This window comes from Amphiura filiformis, unplaced genomic scaffold (assembly GCF_039555335.1).
Source record: "Amphiura filiformis unplaced genomic scaffold, Afil_fr2py scaffold_594, whole genome shotgun sequence".
Lineage (NCBI taxonomy): Eukaryota > Metazoa > Echinodermata > Ophiuroidea > Amphilepidida > Amphiuridae > Amphiura > Amphiura filiformis.
In genome coordinates this window covers 912,674-932,665 of record NW_027306058.1, presented here as the reverse complement: position 1 = coordinate 932,665, position 19,992 = coordinate 912,674, and the positions used below count along the sequence as shown (strand labels likewise).

The 19,992-nt window shown below is 37.9% G+C and overlaps 1 long non-coding RNA gene across 3 annotated transcripts; it reads left to right on the top strand.

Moving 5' to 3' along the window:
* Positions 1-742: 742 nt before the first annotated feature.
* On the top strand, positions 743-13,696 carry LOC140145706 (uncharacterized). 3 transcript variants are annotated; one of them, XR_011858125.1, is made up of 4 exons: positions 743-1,522; positions 5,018-5,242; positions 6,697-6,807; positions 11,491-13,696. It is a non-coding gene; the product is annotated as an uncharacterized lncRNA (long non-coding RNA). The 3 variants fall into 3 exon arrangements; XR_011858123.1 differs by lacking the exon at positions 743-1,522 and adding an exon at positions 2,439-2,692 and having other exon boundaries at positions 11,491-13,695; XR_011858124.1 differs by lacking the exon at positions 743-1,522 and adding an exon at positions 2,903-3,245.
* The last annotated feature ends 6,296 nt before the right edge of the window (positions 13,697-19,992 follow it).

The following is a 19,992-nucleotide window of genomic DNA, read 5'->3' as shown; positions in this document are numbered from 1 at the left end:
ACAGTGAATATTTGAAGCATGGAGGATGTTGACTGTACTGCAGAAAACACGATTAACGTTACAGATGAAGCAACCGCTTCACTGTTGGTATATTCTCCTATGATGAAGACAGCCTTATTTATCATACTAGTGATTGTATTACTTGCAGGGCTGTTAGGCCATGGATTATTCTTTCTGACTGTTTATCGGATCCAACGTATGCGAACTGTTACCAATACATACTGCAAGGAAGACGCGAGCCAGTGAGGGCGCTTCACTCACTAATACCAATCGAATACTAAGATGCAGAGGGATAAAGAAGTTTTGCCTAAGGACTTTGATAAAGGACACTAATTTGATATTTGTCAGAAAAAATGGAAAACAAATGGACTGAAAGAATGTAAAAGGGAAAAATTAAGGATGAGTGATGACGATAATAAAATATGCCAGAGTCATGTGATCATGAAATTATCCGAAGGATTCACCATCTCGTAACGTATTAATCTCAGAGAGATGGTGAAACGATACAACAAATAGATACTCTGGCTGAATTATCATCATCACACATTTTCAATAAATATTAAATGGAGACGGAGACTTTGAAGCCTAAAGTAAAATGATGCGAATCGTACAAATGAGAGTTTTCTTGACCCATAATATATATTATATTAAACTTTGATATCACAGTTGGTATACAAAATATTGCACAATGTGTTTACAGGACGATGTAATTTATGAAGATGAATATTGTTAAAAGGTATGCGATAAATATGATTTTTCGTAGACAAGTGACGAAATATTTTTCCTGAAGCTAATACTTCAATGAAATAATCATTGAAAATTGATACTACTTTCCAGGCCTATTAAAACAAAACTCGGAACCGCACACCCTGCGGGAACCATAAAATCTCACGAAACTGAGAGAAATAATTAAATAACACTTTAAGAAAAATATTCGTCACTTAGCATTAAAAACCATTGCATTATTTCATAAATGCGTACATTTTTTTAGACCTCAATTCCTTTTAAAAGGAATTTCTTGTTTTATAAAATTTTGGGATAAAAATCTAATGCGAAGGAAAATTCATGAGAAATATCCAAAGAAATTTCTAAGAAAAATCCAGAGTAAATTTCTAAAAGAATCAGAAGAAAATCTGAAATTAATATTTGAAAAGAATCCTTAAAGAATCCTAAAATGAATTTAGAGATGAGTCCCAAAAGAATCAGAAGAAATCCAAATGAATCCAAAGTGCATAACCTAAATATTTTTGGGGAATTGTCACCTTAAAGTGATCAAAATAAATATAGGTGCCTTCACCTTAAACATGCACGAAAATAAGTTTGGCCGAAAATAAAACTCGCCCAAGACTATATAAAAATGATGTCATTTTCGACACTTGGCTGCCTGACTATCACTCGGTCAGAGGTCACTGTACGTGCACTTTTGTGAGTCTCCATAAAACGAGTTTCGAATACAACAATGCGGCGATGTTTACTTTGTGCATGCTCATTAAAGGACCTATTTTATGGATGCAAAACCTAAGTATTAATTCATAACAATTGTTATGAATATTTTGGGTTTATTTTTGACCAACCGGTGTCAAAAATAATGGGAGAGGACATGTATAAAAGAATGTTGATGATGGCATTTCATCTCGTATTTGATGGAAGCTTAAAAATCGATCATCATTACAAAACACAACAAGGTTTTGTTGGCTGTAACTCGCCGGTGATGATTAAAATGAAAGGGTGTTTTAAAAGAAAAGAAAATTTCTTATCAGCAAGTCAAAATACGAGATGATGATCCATCATCAATTAAAATAAAATAAGACATTTTTGCCATTAAAACAGCAAAAATAACCATCTGGATAGGAATTCCTATCCAGAGGTTAGGTTAATTAATCATTTGTAATTAACCAATCATACCTCGTTTGGATGACCAAACTTGCTTGAATCAGTAAATCAATAAATCAGTGTCAAGATGTCACTTGAAAATGTATGTCTTGTCCCTCTGAAGACTAGATAACAAGTGATACCAAATTGTTTTGGAGTTCTCATCTTCCTTTGTTCCAAAACTTCTCATATGCAAATGAGGTGGTAGAAAGGTTCTGATTGGACGAGAACTTTATGGCTCATGAAGGGATGAAAAAATAAAGAGGTATGATTGGTTGCTTCCAGAGAGAAGGTGCTGGAAGGTCTAAAGTGATAACTCATGAATATTCATTATGTCAATGACCATGCTGAAGAAAAACAAAGGAATAAAAAGAATTAAATGGAATAACAACTCTGTCTTGAAGGCTCCTGATTGTCCAAATGGAGGAGTAGGCCTAAATTTGAAGATGGCGGATAAAACAGAAAAACAAGACTTTTGAAAAGGGTGAAAGAACTCTCCAAATTTGAATAAACGTCCAGATAAAAACGGGAGATGTTCCTAACATGACCAAAAAGGTTGGGGTAATTGTGAATAAACAAATAAATAAGAAAAAGGAGTTTTAAAAGCAATTTAAATAGCGAGTTCCAAAAATGCGCAGCGCGACCTTAAGATGTATGCAGGATCTTCGCTCTATGCACAATCGCAATATTGAAATGGCGACTTGCACAGACGATCGTGGGAAAGTATTTATCTAACTTAAATTTGGGTTTTGAAGGCAAAATACTACCGAAATGGAATAAATAAAGACATGGGATTTTGATGGAGATGTTTAATAGAAAGGTGAGCTAAAATTTGGCAGGGAAAATTGATCGCGAATGCGTGACTAAGACAAATAAAAATACGAAACAGGAAAGCTTACAGGAAACAGGAAAGCTTACAAAAAATAAAATACGGGGTGTCACCGCCGTTACAACACCCTCCGCTCAGAAAAACTACAACATAAAAACATGTACATTATTTTTAGGAGAAAATATTCAACAAGAAATGACGCTCAAATAGGTTACCAAATATAAAAACATTGAAAAGATGATCAGCTGTTATCTTTGTTTACATGAACAGCTGATTGTAAATGGGACCCGAAATTGATGACGTCACAATTCAGACGACAATTTGAGCAGTTGTACATGTGCGCAGACTATGCACATGTATGCGGGAATACAATAACAATGCATAAAAGAGTTCCACAAATAGAATCTAAAAATCAACATGCCAACCGATCACAACATTATGAAGAATTGGAACAAATCTGCTGCATCTTTAATTTCAACCTTAAAGCTTTGCATGTTACTCAAAAACATGCTGTGTGATCTGCAGACCTGAATTTGGAATTGAGGTGAGTAATATTTGAATGAATATTTTTGTTTATTTTTGACGATATAAAAAAATGGATTGTGGTTGAATATTTAAACCTACACATATAAAGGTATATTGTATGTTTATGACAAGGAAAGTGTATAAAAATATAAAATATTTAATTATGGGCCTTTTCTTTTTGTATTTCTTTTGCAAGTATAAAACATATTAAATGAGAACATAGATATAATTCATGAATATGGTATACTGCCATACAAAATTTTGTAATGGCACACATGATAATGCAACTGTTGTTGTATGATTGTCCGAATTTGGAATTAATTATTTTTGGCCTAATTTCCTAAATTTGAATTTGGAATTTTGACTCGAAACCATGACAACGCTGCATAAAGCGGGCCTAACAAATAAAACAGTGGCAAATGCCCAAACCTCAAAATTTGAATTAATGGAATAAAACATGCAAAAATTATGAATGGCCTAATGGACAATCCGGCCTAGGCCTATACAAACTATTCGCCATTTTTTTTCAAGTTATCACTCATTGGATGATTGAAATTTTTGATTACAAAATTACATTCCAAAATTTCAAAATTTATAATTCGAAACAATTTCCAAAATATGTACAAAATAAAATCACACAATTTTTATAAATTAGATTTCAATTACAATATAGAAGTTGACCTAGACCTACAACAACAGCTGATAAAAAATCATTATTTACAAAACCGCCTTTGGTATTCAAAACAAAGGGGTGACGGTTGGTAGCGGTGGAGGACGCCCATTCCCTCACTCCTGGACCAAATTAAATCCAGACTTCTCACCTATGACTGATTGGATATGGAGAAATGCTTTAAATTAGGCCTAATTATACCAGTAATCCATGTGGGCCTGGAAGTTTGGCTGTACTGGAGGTGGTGGTTGTAACGGCTCTATCTCCTCCGTCACCACCTCCAGCAAAGTCCCGTCGGGTAGTTGAGCTCTCTCCGTCACCAATCTGTACAAGTTACGTCCAACTCTACTTGGCGGCCCCTCGCTAAAACTGTAGTTGGCTTCGTCCGTCATTCTTCTCATCATCTGCATTCGTCCCCGAACGTCACCTGCCCGGAGATGGTGTATCTCCCCAGGCAGGGTAGGAATAGAGATGAGACTGGGGATCGGCCGACGAGTATAGGGTGGAGGGGGGGCCTGTGGAGTGGTCAGATACTGCGATGAGCTAGGTGGGGTCGTTGGTGATGTAGAAATGGACGGTGACTGTGAGGTATTAACTTCTGGTTGTTGTTGTTCTTCTTCCAGTAATTCTTCTTCCAGTAATTCTTCCATCTCTTCCTCATTCACTTCGAAAGACATGGACAAGGATGGACAGGGGGATGGACATGGAGTAGATGATTCTACTGGGATTGGAGAAATGCATCTGGTGATTGTGGAAATAGACGTACTTGGGCCTTGTGGGCATCCTCTTTCATGTCTGGCCAGTTGCTGAATAGACCTAGTTTTTGCTCCTCCACAATGTCTACAGGTATGGTATAGTTGATGCCTTTTCATCACATGCCTCCGAAAGGCGGGCTTGTTCACAGTCTCATAAGTACAATCTTCGTGAAAACAACGATACGTCTCGAACGTGGCTTCTGAATTCCTCTGTCGTTTGCCATCCTGGACATGTTCATCGTTCGATCTCTTCATCTACGAATGTATAAAGGAAAAGAAAAGGGCTTGGGACCTATGTTCTTTTTTTTTTCTTTATGGGATAGCATGTGCTTTAAAAATACATTTTTTTTTTTTTTTTTTAACTAGGTATAGGAGCTCAAAACATGCTGGGATCCTTGGAAGTCCTCGACGCACCAACCAGTCCTGAGATCAAAAGATGAGATCAAAAGAACATAGATCTACTTAACCGATCCGTGTGAAGCTTCATAAGTATACCAGCATAGAGCTTAAGGGATACCTAGCCATTTGGGGCGAGTGACTTTTCTACCGCTGCGGGTACACAGCAGGGGTTCTGCACATGCGGGATTGGAGGTAAGTAGGACGTTGACCTCATTCTCATTGTTAGGGCAGGGCGTTTGGACTTGGCCCTCTCCCTGTGTATCATTGAAAGGGATTTGATCCAGATATTCTTTTAGCTTGTCTACATGGACCACTAAATCTTTCTTATCCCTTTTTAATTGTTGACCTATGCGATAGATCAGTGGGCTCAAACGCGTTACTACGACAAATGGACCCTCCCAATTCTTTTGTAACTTGGGGCTTTTTCCAACAACTCTTCTAGGTCTGTATAACCATACTCGGTCACCTGGACGGAATTGTTTCACTTCTTTTGCTGAACCTTTGTCGTAGTATCGCTTTTGTTTACCACTAGCTGCAAGCGCATTTTGGCGGGCTTCATTATGGACCTTATTCATGTATTCTTGTTGCTTTTCAACAAATTCATCCACATCAGTGACAGCTTTCTCAGGAGGGACACCATATACTATATCAATAGGCAGACAGGGGTTCCAACCCAACATCATTTCTGCGGGTGTATAGCCAGTACTAGCATGCACTGAAGTCCTGTATGCTAACATGATATAGGGAAGGTGTGCATCCCAATCTTTTTGATTTCTGTCACAATATAAACGCAAAGTGTGGGTTAGAAATTTGTTGAAAGCTTCAATGAATCCATTGGACTGGGCATGATAAGGCACAGTACGGGATTTTTTTGAATCCCAAACAATTCACATAGTTCCTTGAACAACTTAGACTCAAAATTTCTCCCTTGGTCAGTATATATCTCCTTGGGGACTCCGATACACTTATAACATGCTCTATAAGGGCTTTGACTACAGTTTCAGTTTCCTGGTTAGGGATAGGTACAGAAGTTATCCACTTTGTGAAAGGATCCCCATGCACAGCATATAACGATTGCCTTCTTTCGTTTCTGGCAATGGGCCTAAAATATCCATGGAAATTCTCTCCATTCGGGATGTTACGTTATGAGATGACATAGGTGCTCTGCTGTGTTTTTCTGGTTTTTGTTTTGAACACAATCATGGCAGTTTCGCACCCACTGAACCACATCTCTATAACAACCTGGCCAATAATAGCGTTCCCTGACTTTCCTGAGGGTTTTCTTACGGCCTAAATGACCTCCTACTCTCAGGCGTTGTGGAGCTGCAACAGGGCGCCTCTGCGAAGCTCCTCAGGTAACACTATTAGTGGTTTCTTTTCCCAGTGATCACTGGTAGACAGTCTGTGCAATACACCGTCTAAAACAACCAAGTCATCCCATACATCTAAGTACTTGGGATGCCTCAAACCAGGGACTATTCCCCTTTCATTATTTGGCCTAATAGGATCTCCTTCTGTATCTGCCTCTATTTTCCTAAGTACTTCTCCAATTATAGGATCCTGTAACTGAGTCATTCTCATATCTTCTCGGGACATATTTTGCACCCACGAATTATGTGAACTGTTTGTATTCTTTCTCACCGCAGATACCTGTACCTGTGGGGAATTTGGGTCAGAAAGATTATGGTTTTGACATCCATTATGCACTTTGGATTCTCTCAGAGGGATCTCAACTTCGGCCTTTGGAAGCCTGACCGGTAAGTGAACTGCTTTTTCTTGGGAATTTATAGTCATTCTTTGACATTGTTTACAGGCTTGGTCTTCACATGGCCGTCTTGAAAGGCCATCAGCGTTACCGTGGTGACGACCTGCTCTGTGCTCAATATCAAATTGATAATTTCCCAAGATTTCTAACCAACGGGCAACTTGTGCCTCAGGGTTCTTGAAATTCATTAACCATCTAAGGGCTCCATGATCAGTTCTGATCAGGAATTTCTTTCCTAAGAGGTAATGATGGAAGTGTTTGATGGATCTTACTATGGCTAAGAGTTCTCGTCTTGTGACACAATAACTGCGTTCCGCTTTATTCAGGGTCTTACTGTAGTATGCTATTACACGCTCATGTTCACCTTGTTTTTGTGACAAAACGGCACCAAAACCGATGCCACTAGCATCACAGTCTAGTATGAAGGGATCTTCTTCATTTGGGTATGCTAGGATAGGACTTGAGATGAGCTTGTCTTTTAAGGTTTGGAAGGCTAGATCTGCTTCCTCGGACCATTGGAAAAACCTATTCTTTTCTGTTAAAACATGCAAAGGCTTAGCAATGTAACCAAAGTTTCTGATGTATTTTCGGTAGTATGAGCAAGTGCCTAGAAAGCTACGTACATCTGTTACACTTTTGGGGGTGGGCCAGTCTTTTACGACTTCAATCTTTTCTGGATCTGTGGACACCCCTTCTTCGGACACTTGATGACCTAGGTATTGGACCTTTCTTTTCAGCAAACTACACTTTTTGGGGTTGAGCTTTAAACCAGCTTCACCTAGGCGATTGAATACTCCATCTAGGCGTTCTAGCGATTGCTCGACACTGTCGGCATAGACCATAATATCGTCTAAATAAACTAAACAGGTTTGCCATTGTAACCCCCGCAACACTTTCTCCATAGTTCTCGAGAAGGAAGCGGTCGCAGAAACTAAACCCATAGGAATTCTCTTTGGCTGGTATAATCCTTTGGTGGTATGGAAAGCGCACTTTTCTCGGCTGTCAGGGTGCAAAGCTACTTGCCAGTAACCACTCTGTAGGTCAAGAGTTGAAAACCACTTGGCTCCTGACAGCCGGTCTAAAGTGTCGTCAATGCGACTTAGCCCATATGAATCGGGGATCGTAACTTGGTTCAAACGGCGATAATCAAGACAATATCGATAAGTCTTCTTGTCTTTCTTGAGGACTAGGACACAGTTAGAGGCCCAAGGACTCGTGCTCTCTTCAATAATTCCTTGGTCTATCATATTTTGGACTTGCTCCTCCTCTAACTTTCTCTGATGTATAGGAATACGCCTAGGATTCTGCTTGATGGGGGCGGCATCACCTGTGTTGATTTTGTGCTGGACTATGTCAGTGTACCCCAAGTCTGTTTTGCTTTTGGCAAAAATGTTAATGTGTTTAAACAGAAGGTTTTTCAATTTCTCTTGGTCTTGCTCACATAACTCCTCACTTGATGAGTCCCACAAATCTTTCATATACTCTGGAATGACATCTTCACTTGTTTTTATCAAGTTACATTGCTTAGTCTCGCATTTGGATTCAACAGGTACTATAGTGACGGGCTCAAAGGTAGCTATGACTGTGTTTTCATAGAGCTTTGCTCTTTTTGTTCCGCAGGAACGATATGCTCAGATTGATCAAAACACCCAGTACCAGTTCTCATCATATCCTGTTTGTAAAACTTGCTTGAAGCGTGAATTATATGTGTGAGAAAGAGACTGTAAAGAGGTGAAATGCTGCCTCTCGTACACTAGGTTGTCAAATAGTTGCTTGGTTTAATAGTCATGAAAGTGCATGGAGGCCAGGAGATGTAGCAGAGACAATCACCTCAGTTTAGTATGTAAGAAGGCATCTCATTGGTTCTGCTGTTTTACATCACAATGGCCGAGTTCTCAGTTCATTGACTCTTAATCTGTATTAACGTTATTGGATCTTGGGATGTGACAGCAAAGTAATGACAGAAATACAATACTCTCATACCCAAAGCCAACTAATATTTGTTACCATTTAAATTTTGTAACTTTACCTTGCAGAGATTAGGCTAAATTTATAAACTGGTAATGATTTATGTGTATTTACTTTCACGAACTTGCCCTAAATGAACAGTGAGTGCACTGCCCTTTGGTGGGAGCTCACCAAGGAAATTGAGTCCACAAGCATCTAGGCATAGTAAACTGCATACATGCACTACAGTATTTTTGTGAATGAAGATTGAAGTAAATATTCTAAAATACTTAGTTTGTAAATCATTTAAACCATGATATATCAAAAGTGTTTCATTAACACCGTTCACTGTAAGATCATTCTTGAAAGTTCCACACAAGATTTCAAGTCTTCCACAGAATATATGAAATTTAATTCTACTAATTCTAAGCCAGCATTCAGCATAGACAGTTCTCTCTCTGGTTCTCTCTACTGGGCATGGATTCAGCTAAAAAGACCTCAAGTTCATAAGGTCGTTGCACGTGTTGTCCGAACTGGGCTAGGTACGTTGTCATAGCAACTAATGGATTCTACCACTTGTTTGTTACGCCAGTGCACCGGTCCCACAACATGCCATTTAACAACTGCTTTATTGCATGTTTCTACACCCCTATGCAAGTAGTTCAGCTAAATTATATCAATGTTAATCGTTTCCATGAGTCAAGAAAGAGTAGATTTTGATTTATTTTCAATACCAGTAGGCCATAGCGGAACATTGTCCTTTTTAAGGACTCTTCTTGTTGACTCAGGGTTCAATATTCTCAGGGTTAACTCTTTTTGGGATGGGTCGACGAGGACTCTTGCCAATAATAAGGGTATTTTTTCTGAGAATTTGGTGGAAGGTTCCACGATACCAGGGTCTAAAGATTTTGGAGTTTGAATAAAATGAGCTTTTACAAGCATTTCGCTTTCGGCGGGTATCGTCATGGTTTGTGACATGGCAATATGGAACTCTTGAGTTTCTTCTTCCTCGTAAGGAGAATTTGGCAGCATGTCAAAGAGCATTTCGTTCTTTTTAAAATCAAGACAACACTCATGGCTTTTAAGAAAGTCACAGCCCAAAATACCATCGATGCTAATACTCGCAACTCGTATTGTGATGTTTATTAGTGTGCCGTTGATTTTAAGGTTAAATTGCCCTTTGCCATTGCAGTATAATTCTGTTCCATCGGCCAATGTCATTTGAATATCATCCTTGTAGAGAGGGGGTCTTATTTTTTCCGGGATTTTTCTATAGATTTCGGGGCTGATTATTGTTACTCCAGCCCCGGTATCTATAAGAAAAGAAAGTGGGGTTTCTTGAACCTTTCCCTGAATGTAAATGCCATCTTTGTCAATTGTAATTATTTCTCTTTGTCTTTTAGTAGGTAAGTTTTCAAAGGGTCGTTTTGACTCAAAGGTTTCCTTACTCAGACCCGCGAGTTTGGATGATTCTAGTTTAACTGATTGTGGTGATGGTGATGAGAATGTCTGGGGGGGCCATTATAGGAATTTCCCCGATTTGGATATCTTGACAGATTGGGGCAGTCTCTCTTCATGTGTCCCACTTGTTTGCAATGGAAGCACTGTTTGGCTCCGGACATTCGGCTTTCGATATTTTTCATTTGGGATTGGATTTCCAACAGAGTCTTCTGCATTTGGGGAGGATCCATTAAGTTTCTTTCCTGGGGTTGAGAATCAATTGCCCTAATCCCTGCCCTCTTGCTAGGAAAGGCTTTCTGGTTTTCATGGAATTTCCTAGCCTCTACTTTGATAGCCATGCGTACAGCTTCGTCCATAGAGGACGGTTCTCGGAAACAGACCCATTCCCTCACATCTGCACGCGCAATTGCGTCGATGAAGTATTCACGAGCTATGCGGTCTTGCATTTCATAGCCAGCGGTGGGGTAGGTTCGCTTCACCAGCCGCCTTATGGCGTGGGCCAATTCTGGATATGTTTCCTGGGGTTGTTGAGCACGATTACGCAATAATGCCCTGAACACATCTTCCTGATCTTGGCTTCCGAAACGCTTGGTCAGGACTTTAACTAATTCATCATAACTTTGACGTTTTTGGACGTCTACGTCTCCCAGGGCTTCTTGAGCCACTCCCTTCAAACTGCAACCGAGGCAGAGCAATTTTTCTTTGGAATTCCAATCATTTAGTTTGCACGCCATCTCAAACTGGATCAGAAAATCTGACCAGGTGGTGGTCCCATCGTAGGTTGGGGGTTTCACCGAAAATTTGGCTTTGTGCTCTTTTTTCTCAGGGGTCTTGGGTGTTATGCTAGCGAAATCCAAAAGGGCAGACCCTTGGGTGGGGGCAGCAAAAGATCTAGTACTTTCCACTTGGGGTACCTGCTTGTTCATGTGTTCAGAAATTGAACTTTGAATCATGGTTTGGATTGATGACATACTCTTGCGAACGGTTGTTTCTACAAGGTCTCTTATCATTTGGGGCATATCATCTCCCTCGTTATCACTGATGTTTTCTTCATTAGCATCAAGGAAAGGGGCGTTATCCCCTCCCTCTTCATTTTCTGTGTTTTCGGCCGGGGCAGGGCCTTTGGGTTTGGGCCTACTGGTACTAGAACCCCCTGACGGTCCAAATGACATTCCCATCATACAGCCACCACTCCCAGTAACTTGTATCTCATTGTCACCATCATTTTGACTCCCATTTCTTCCCTCATCTTTATCTTTATCTACAGGTGCACGGACTTCCTGACTACCGATAAGTCGTCCCGACCTCAACGAATGTGTGGACAGTGCTTCGTCTCCGCTACTCATCATTTCGCTTGGGTTATTTTCCTATAAAAAGAGAAAAAGGATCCCACTTCTGACACCATTGCAAGGAAGACGCGAGCCAGTGAGGGCGCTTCACTCACTAATACCAATCGAATACTAAGATGCAGAGGGATAAAGAAGTTTTGCCTAAGGACTTTGATAAAGGACACTAATTTGAGATTTGCCAGAAAAAGGGAAAACAAATGGACTGAAAGAATGTAAAAAGGGAAAAATTAAGGATGAGTGATGACGATAATAAAATATGCCAGAGTCATGTGATCATGAAATTATCCGAAGGATTCACCATCTCGTAACGTATTAATCTCAGAGAGATGGTGAAACGATACAGCAAATAGATACTCTGGCTGAATTATCATCATCACACATTTTCAATAAATATTAAATGGAGACGGAGACTTTGAAGCCTAAAGTAAAATGATGCGAATCGTACAAATGAGAGTTTTCTTGACCCATAATATATATTATATTAAACTTTGATATCACAGTTGGTATACAAAATATTGCACAATGTGTTTACAGGACGATGTAATTTATGAAGATGAATATTGTTAAAAAGGTATGCGATAAATATGATTTTTCGTAGACAAGTGACGAAATATTTTTCCTGAAGCTAATACTTCAATGAAATAATCATTGAAAATTGATACTACTTTCCAGGCCTATTAAAACAAAACTCGGAACCGCACATCCTGCGGGAACCATAAAATCTCACGAAACTGAGAGAAATAATTAAATAACACTTTAAGAAAAATATTCGTCACTTAGCATTAAAAACCATTGCATTATTTCATAAATGCGTACATTTTTTAGACCTCAATTCCTTTTAAAAGGAATTTCTTGTTTTATAAAATTTTGGGATAAAAATCTAATGCGAAGGAAAATTCATGAGAAATATCCAAAGAAATTTCTAAGAAAAATCCAGAGTAAATTTCTAAAAGAATCAGAAGAAAATCTGAAATTAATATTTGAAAAGAATCCTTAAAGAATCCTAAAATGAATTTAGAGATGAGTCCCAAAAGAATCAGAAGAAATCCAAATGAATCCAAAGTGCATAACCTAAATATTTTTGGGGAATTGTCACCTTAAAGTGATCAAAATAAATATAGGTGCCTTCACCTTAAACATGCACGAAAATAAGTTTGGCCGAAAATAAAACTCGCCCAAGACTATATAAAAATGATGTCATTTTCGACACTTGGCTGCCTGACTATCACTCGGTCAGAGGTCACTGTACGTGCACTTTTGTGAGTCTCCATAAAACGAGTTTCGAATACAACAATGCGGCGATGTTTACTTTGTGCATGCTCATTAAAGGACCTATTTTATGGATGCAAAACCTAAGTATTAATTCATAACAATTGTTATGAATATTTTGGGTTTATTTTTGACCAACCGGTGTCAAAAATAATGGGAGAGGACATGTATAAAAGAATGTTGATGATGGCATTTCATCTCGTATTTGATGGAAGCTTAAAAATCGATCATCATTACAAAACACAACAAGGTTTTGTTGGCTGTAACTCGCCGGTGATGATTAAAATGAAAGGGTGTTTTAAAAGAAAAGAAAATTTCTTATCAGCAAGTCAAAATACGAGATGATGATCCATCATCAATTAAAAATAAAAATAAGACATTTTTGCCATTAAAACAGCAAAAATAACCATCTGGATAGGAATTCCTATCCAGAGGTTAGGTTAATTAATCATTTGTAATTAACCAATCATACCTCGTTTGGATGACCAAACTTGCTTGAATCAGTAAATCAATAAATCAGTGTCAAGATGTCACTTGAAAATGTATGTCTTGTCCCTCTGAAGACTAGATAACAAGTGATACCAAATTGTTTTGGAGTTCTCATCTTCCTTTGTTCCAAAACTTCTCATATGCAAATGAGGTGGTAGAAAGGTTCTGATTGGACGAGAACTTTATGGCTCATGAAGGGATGAAAAAATAAAGAGGTATGATTGGTTGCTTCCAGAGAGAAGGTGCTGGAAGGTCTAAAGTGATAACTCATGAATATTCATTATGTCAATGACCATGCTGAAGAAAAACAAAGGAATAAAAAGAATTAAATGGAATAACAACTCTGTCTTGAAGGCTCCTGATTGTCCAAATGGAGGAGTAGGCCTACATTATTTTGAAGATGGCGGATAAAACAGAAAAACAAGACTTTTGAAAAGGGTGAAAGAACTCTCCAAATTTGAATAAACGTCCAGATAAAAACGGGAGATGTTCCTAACATGACCAAAAAGGTTGGGGGTAATTGTGAATAAACAAATAAATAAGAAAAAGGAGTTTTAAAAGCAATTTAAATAGCGAGTTCCAAAAATGCGCAGCGCGACCTTAAGATGTATGCAGGATCTTCGCTCTATGCACAATCGCAATATTGAAATGGCGACTTGCACAGACGATCGTGGGAAAGTATTTATCTAACTTAAATTTGGGTTTTGAAGGCAAAATACTACCGAAATGGAATAAATAAAGACATGGGATTTTGATGGAGATGTTTAATAGAAAGGTGAGCTAAAATTTGGCAGGGAAAATTGATCGCGAATGCGTGACTAAGACAAATAAAAATACGAAACAGGAAAGCTTACAGGAAACAGGAAAGCTTACAAAAAATAAAATACGGGGTGTCACCGCCGTTACAATACCTTTGCAGCGTTTCAATTGCAGATCTGATATTTATTTTCTATTTTGCATCTATAATGGTCTACACAGTGATTACTGATACCTTGCAAAGTGGAATGTCGTTTGCTACCTCTCGCGGTTGTATACTATCAAGTTTTTTGGGTTTCTTCCCATACTTTGCATCTCTTATCTTGATAACATTTGTTACTTTCGAGCGTTTCTATGCGATATGTCTACCACTCTCCCAGTGGACTCTCTCTAGTAAATCTCGTACAAGACAAGTTATCCTATTCAGTTGGGTCGTTGCTTTTTTCCTAACAGGAACCAAGATGCCAGAACATGGTGAAATTGGTTTTGAGTGTATAATCTGGCCGAATGAGGAGCAATATGAAGGGCTCCCAGATAAACGCTGGAATTGTGACGTAATTAACAACTCTGTTTCTCTCAGAATTTACAGTATTGTTTTTGTTACAACATTTTATTTCATTCTTCTTATCATGAACTTTGTAATGTATGCTGCTATTATTCGAGCTTTAAGCAACCGATCTGTAGCCACCTCCTTAGGTGAGCAACAAAAGAGTGAAGTTACAGAAGTTCGTAATCAAGTCGCCCGACTTTTGATCATATTTGGTATTGTATTCTTTGTCTGTCAGACCCTAGACGACTGTCAGAAATCTCAGATCAATTGAGTCAGCTTGGAAGCAAAGGATTTTTTTTTTTTTTTTGTTTTATTCATTTCATATCAACAATAGTTGCAGTACTTTTAAACTCAATGATTAATCCATACTTGTATGTGTTTTTCAGTAAGTCATACCGTGATGCATTTCTTGAAACACTGAATCTGAAGAAAGATTCTCAGTTTTCAAAAGAAACAAATTCTGTTTCATCAAAAAATAGTAGAGCATGAATCCCAAGTTTTAGGAATTACTTATTAATAAATTCTTATTGAGCGGTAAGAATATTGAGTTTGAAACACGGAGATCTGGAAACCATAATCTGAAACATATATTCATATGAATATTTATGGGATGGGGTGGGACTTAAATCCTGAATCAAAAACGATATTTCACTAATAAGGGCACATACCTAAATACGAGTGCGCAGCTTTCCACAGCTTGGTTGGGGAATCCATCAGTCAATGTGAACATTTAAAGCACTGTGGCTGCAATCTGCATTTTGGCTGGAAAGGCTGAGTTCTTGTAAATAGGCATGGACCCTAAAAAAAACAGAGTAGTCTAAAAAGTAGTTTCTAGAATTAAGTTTTTTTATATGAATTGACAGTTAAATTAAGAAAATTATGTGTGTATAAATTTAAGTATGTGGACAGTGGTTTGTTGTTGTTAAGACACAAGAAAATATGTATGGACACAAGAAATAGGTATGACCCTAAACAAACAGAGTAGTCTAAAAAGTAGTTCCTATAATTAATTTTTTTTATAAGAATTGACAGTTAAAGTACGAAAATTATGTTTGTATAAATTTAAGTATATAGATAGTGGTTTGTTATTGTTAAAGGCCGCTCCAAATATCTGGAAAACACATTAAGTTGGGACTGTGTAAAGTTAGGTGGTACAGAGGTGAACATTGACTTGATTATATTTTAAGCCTACTTAATTGGGTTGCCCTTGTAAATTTGCCTGGTCAACTGGGTGGGTCTTTAAGAAACCAATTTCACATCGAAGCTTTATTTCATTATGTACACTCTTGTTCAACTTCACTCAGCCATTAATGCTTTAAGCCATAATAAATAAATGTTATTGCCATTGAAAGAGGAGGGGTCAGATTTACTTCTTACATAATCAGAAAGAGTGGACACCCTTAATTACTAAAATAATGGTTATTTAAAGTTAACATGAGACAAAAGTATTGATTATGAGAGAAAAAAGAGTGTCAGTGACATGTTAAATTTGTCATCGAAAACTTAAACACGCCCAAGCAGTATTCTTGTGAGCACTGGGCAGTATAATTCAGTATTCATGTAGAAATGCAATGAATAAGTTAAAAACATTCCAAATTGTCCCACTGATCCACTACTTACATTACTTTACCAAGACAGATGTGCACAAAGTGCACAAAAAGTTTAAATGTTAATGCTAAAATAGGCAGAAATGAGGACAGGTTTAAATCTTGGCCAAGGAAGATACACATTTAATGACAATTTAATGACATTTATCCTAGTATCTATTCATATCTAAACTGGCCTCAAAAAGAAACGTATAATTTTTCACAAGGTCATAACTTAAAATCCTCTCCATAAAAATGAATAAAAATTGCATACAGGATTACTTCAATACTCTACTCTAAGTGAATTTTGGTCCAGAAAGGTGTTCCATGTCAGTGCATTTTGCTGTTGTGTCAGTTGGACAACTGGTTGGTTACTGACATGTGTTTAGAGTAGAGTATTGAAGTAATCCTGTGTGCAATTTTTGTTCATTTTTTATGGAGAGGATTTTAAGATATGACCTTGTGAAAATTATAAGTTTCTTTTTGAGGCCAGTTTACTTAATACAGGACTACGTAAAACATATATGTGACTGGACGCGGCGAATCAGCCGTAAAGTCGGCCCGGTCAATTTTGTTTTATTTCCTGTTTAGAAAATATATACCATAAGTTTTAAAATGGTATATCATTTGACTTCAAACGATATCCAAAAGCGGGGTTATGATTTGTTGAACTCTGTTCCTTCGACAAAATTGTATTTTTTATCGGTTCTACATGTTTCTCTTTTTCTACATTTCTGGTAATAAATATCCAACAGTCATAATTGGCGGTCATTTCAAATCATCCCCAAGTCAACGAGGTTCAGAAATATCCTCTCATTGTTCATTGTTGATTATACATACCTAGACAAAATACAATGATTTGTTATCTACCACTTGAACAGGATTTAGCCAAAACAAAGACAAGAACTATTCTATAGAAATAGGTAGAAGCTTATTATCCTCTTCAGCAGTAGTATTATTGATTGATTTAAACAGCGTTTGATAAGATACTTGTCGCAACGAATTGATACACCTATGAATACGACCTTCACATACATTTTACACTTTAACTCAGAATACAATTTGCCGAGTTTACGGCTGATTCGCCGCGTCCACTCACATACAGTATATAATAGGAGTTGACCTTTTACCCCATATATTGAATATTTGGATGGAATTTCTTTAAGATCACATAAAGACTGTACCTTTGTCTTTCAAACCATATATGTGACCCCTCGGCACAACTGAGCCCCGAAGTCGCCAATCATCATTTTTGAGATATTCAACCAAAGTATTCTGCTTGAAATTAGCTTTAAAATGATGTATATCATGTCTATAGTACTTGACATTTAAGTAGTGAAAAATCAATAAAACAGTCAATAAATCCTTTGTTTCCTATTGTTTATTGTTAAGTTCGATGGAGCATATCTCAATTATTGAGATATGTTCCATCGAACTTAATAACTTGACTATTATAGTCGCACTGGCGACATCCGGGCTCTGTTGTGCCAAGGGGTCACATATGTATAAATGATACCGTAAAATTGATTACATAATAGCATTATACTCTGGTTCACCTCGAGTTTGGTAGTGACGTCATTTAAAAAATCAACCGCCTCAACACACTCAGTTTCACGACCAAGCATATACCGAAACTGCATGATGTACGCAAGAGTCTGATCGGCGACTTACTTCAATGATATTCCTCCGCTTGTGACAATCGGTACCCCTAAACTTTGCGCGATATACCGACAACGTTAATGGGAAATCGTAAGTACGGTACAGAGACCATATTAATATTAATTCATGACAAATATAGTAGTATTTTTTCCTTATATGGTACATGCTAATGAGGGTAAACCCCTTTTGGAAACTTTATTTCCAAATATGGTAGTGAGTAAAATTAAAGTCCAGAGCGAGGAAATCAACAATAATATTATTACGTCTGCACAATAAACAAAAACAATAACAACAACAACTTAAGCTTAACGCTCGCCAAAATGGTATTTTCGCCGAATGTATTACATAATAAGGGCCTTAGAGGTGCTGCCATCACAGAGAAAGTAAAAGACATAATTATGAACGTGTATTGTTTCTTTCGGCGTGAAAATCCGAAGTTGTCGAAAGAAGACATCGTAAATCGCACTGCCGCTGCTACTGCCGTATCCAGGAACACAGTATATAAAATTAAATCGGCGAGGAAAAATGGCACCAAAGAGCAAGTATCTTCCATCAAGACACCTGCAGAACGTCAGCACACAAGGCAATATGATGACTTTGTAGAGTGTGCGATACGCCAGAAAATCCACAGGGATTTTTTCTTCAAAAACCAAGCCCCAACCCTGAGGAAGCTCCATTCTGCCATCATTGATGACCCGCAATTGCCAAATCTTAGCTTGTCCACGTTACGCAGGTAGGGATAAATTTGATCACATTTTAAAAATATGAATAATGTTATGTAAATAAATAAATAAAAACGATAAATAAAATAACCAAATATATAATAATAATAAATAAAATGTAGGCCTATTCAGGGGGCTGGCATTTTCTTGTGTGTGTGTGTGTGTGTGGGGGGGTCATACATTTTGAAGAAAAATAGGGGGTAAGGGGTTCATTAAATTTTTGATAAATGTAGGGAGTCATACATGTAAGATGACCACAGATCGTATGTTTATTTTATTCAAAAAGATTTAATTTCAATACAAAAGGTGTACTGGTGGGAGGGGGAGTCATATTTTTTTGGGCCGAAATAGGGGGGTCAAAATTTTATTGATGCTGACTTTTTGTAAATTTGGGACCCCCCTTCTGAAGAAAATGCCAGGCCCTAATATGCAAGTGTGCATTGTGCAGTAATTACCTGAGGGCAATTTTTTGTAAATTTTGTTTAGAATTGTGTTTGCAAGTATTTACGGGTACACATGTGCGCAAATATCTATTGGTACGCACCCACATGCGCAAGCGTTTGGTATCCACTTACATTTGCACGTGCGTGTAACTGTGGAACCATAAACACTTGCGCAATGCGCACACATGTGCCTGTACCCATAAACACTTGCAAATGCGATTTAAAAATAATTAAAATTCTGAATTAACTTTTTTACACTTTTGCTTTCACTCGGACTAACGCCCTGAACCCAATAGTTAAGCCCAGGCCTAGGCTGGGCACCAAGGCCTACCCCCTTCAATAGGGCTGGTACAGGCTTTTGAAAAGGAGCGAGGCATTCATGTCCATGAAACATTTTCTGGTGTGCTTTGCAGTGGTGTAGAGTGAGTCATCTAAATGGAGGGAGCAGTTGGCCCAAAGGAAGGGGGCACAAGCAGGTTTTGGCCATTTTCCTATGTGATTTTCAAAATTTTCAAATCAATGGGGGATGCCACAACTAGGCCAGAGAGTTTCAGGTAATTTTGCAAATTGCAAAACTGATTTTTCTTATCATAATATATTTTTTCCACACAGAATTGTGACCAGAATAGGATTTGTTTACAAATCAAGGAAGCGGAATTCAATTTTTACTGGAGCGGTCAGATATCATGGAATGGCGCCACCGATATCTTAGAACAATGCGAAAACATCGTCAAACAAACCGCAATATCGTATACAGATGAAACTTGGGTAAATGAAGGGCATGTACGCCAGAAAGTTTGGACAGATAATAATGTCATAACATCAAGGCAAGCCTATAGGTTAAATACCACTAATTATGTATTACACGTGTTTCAATGGGAAAATGCCTAATTTCGGGTGGAATTTTCTCATATTCAGAACTCTCACAGTTCAATGCCACCAATAT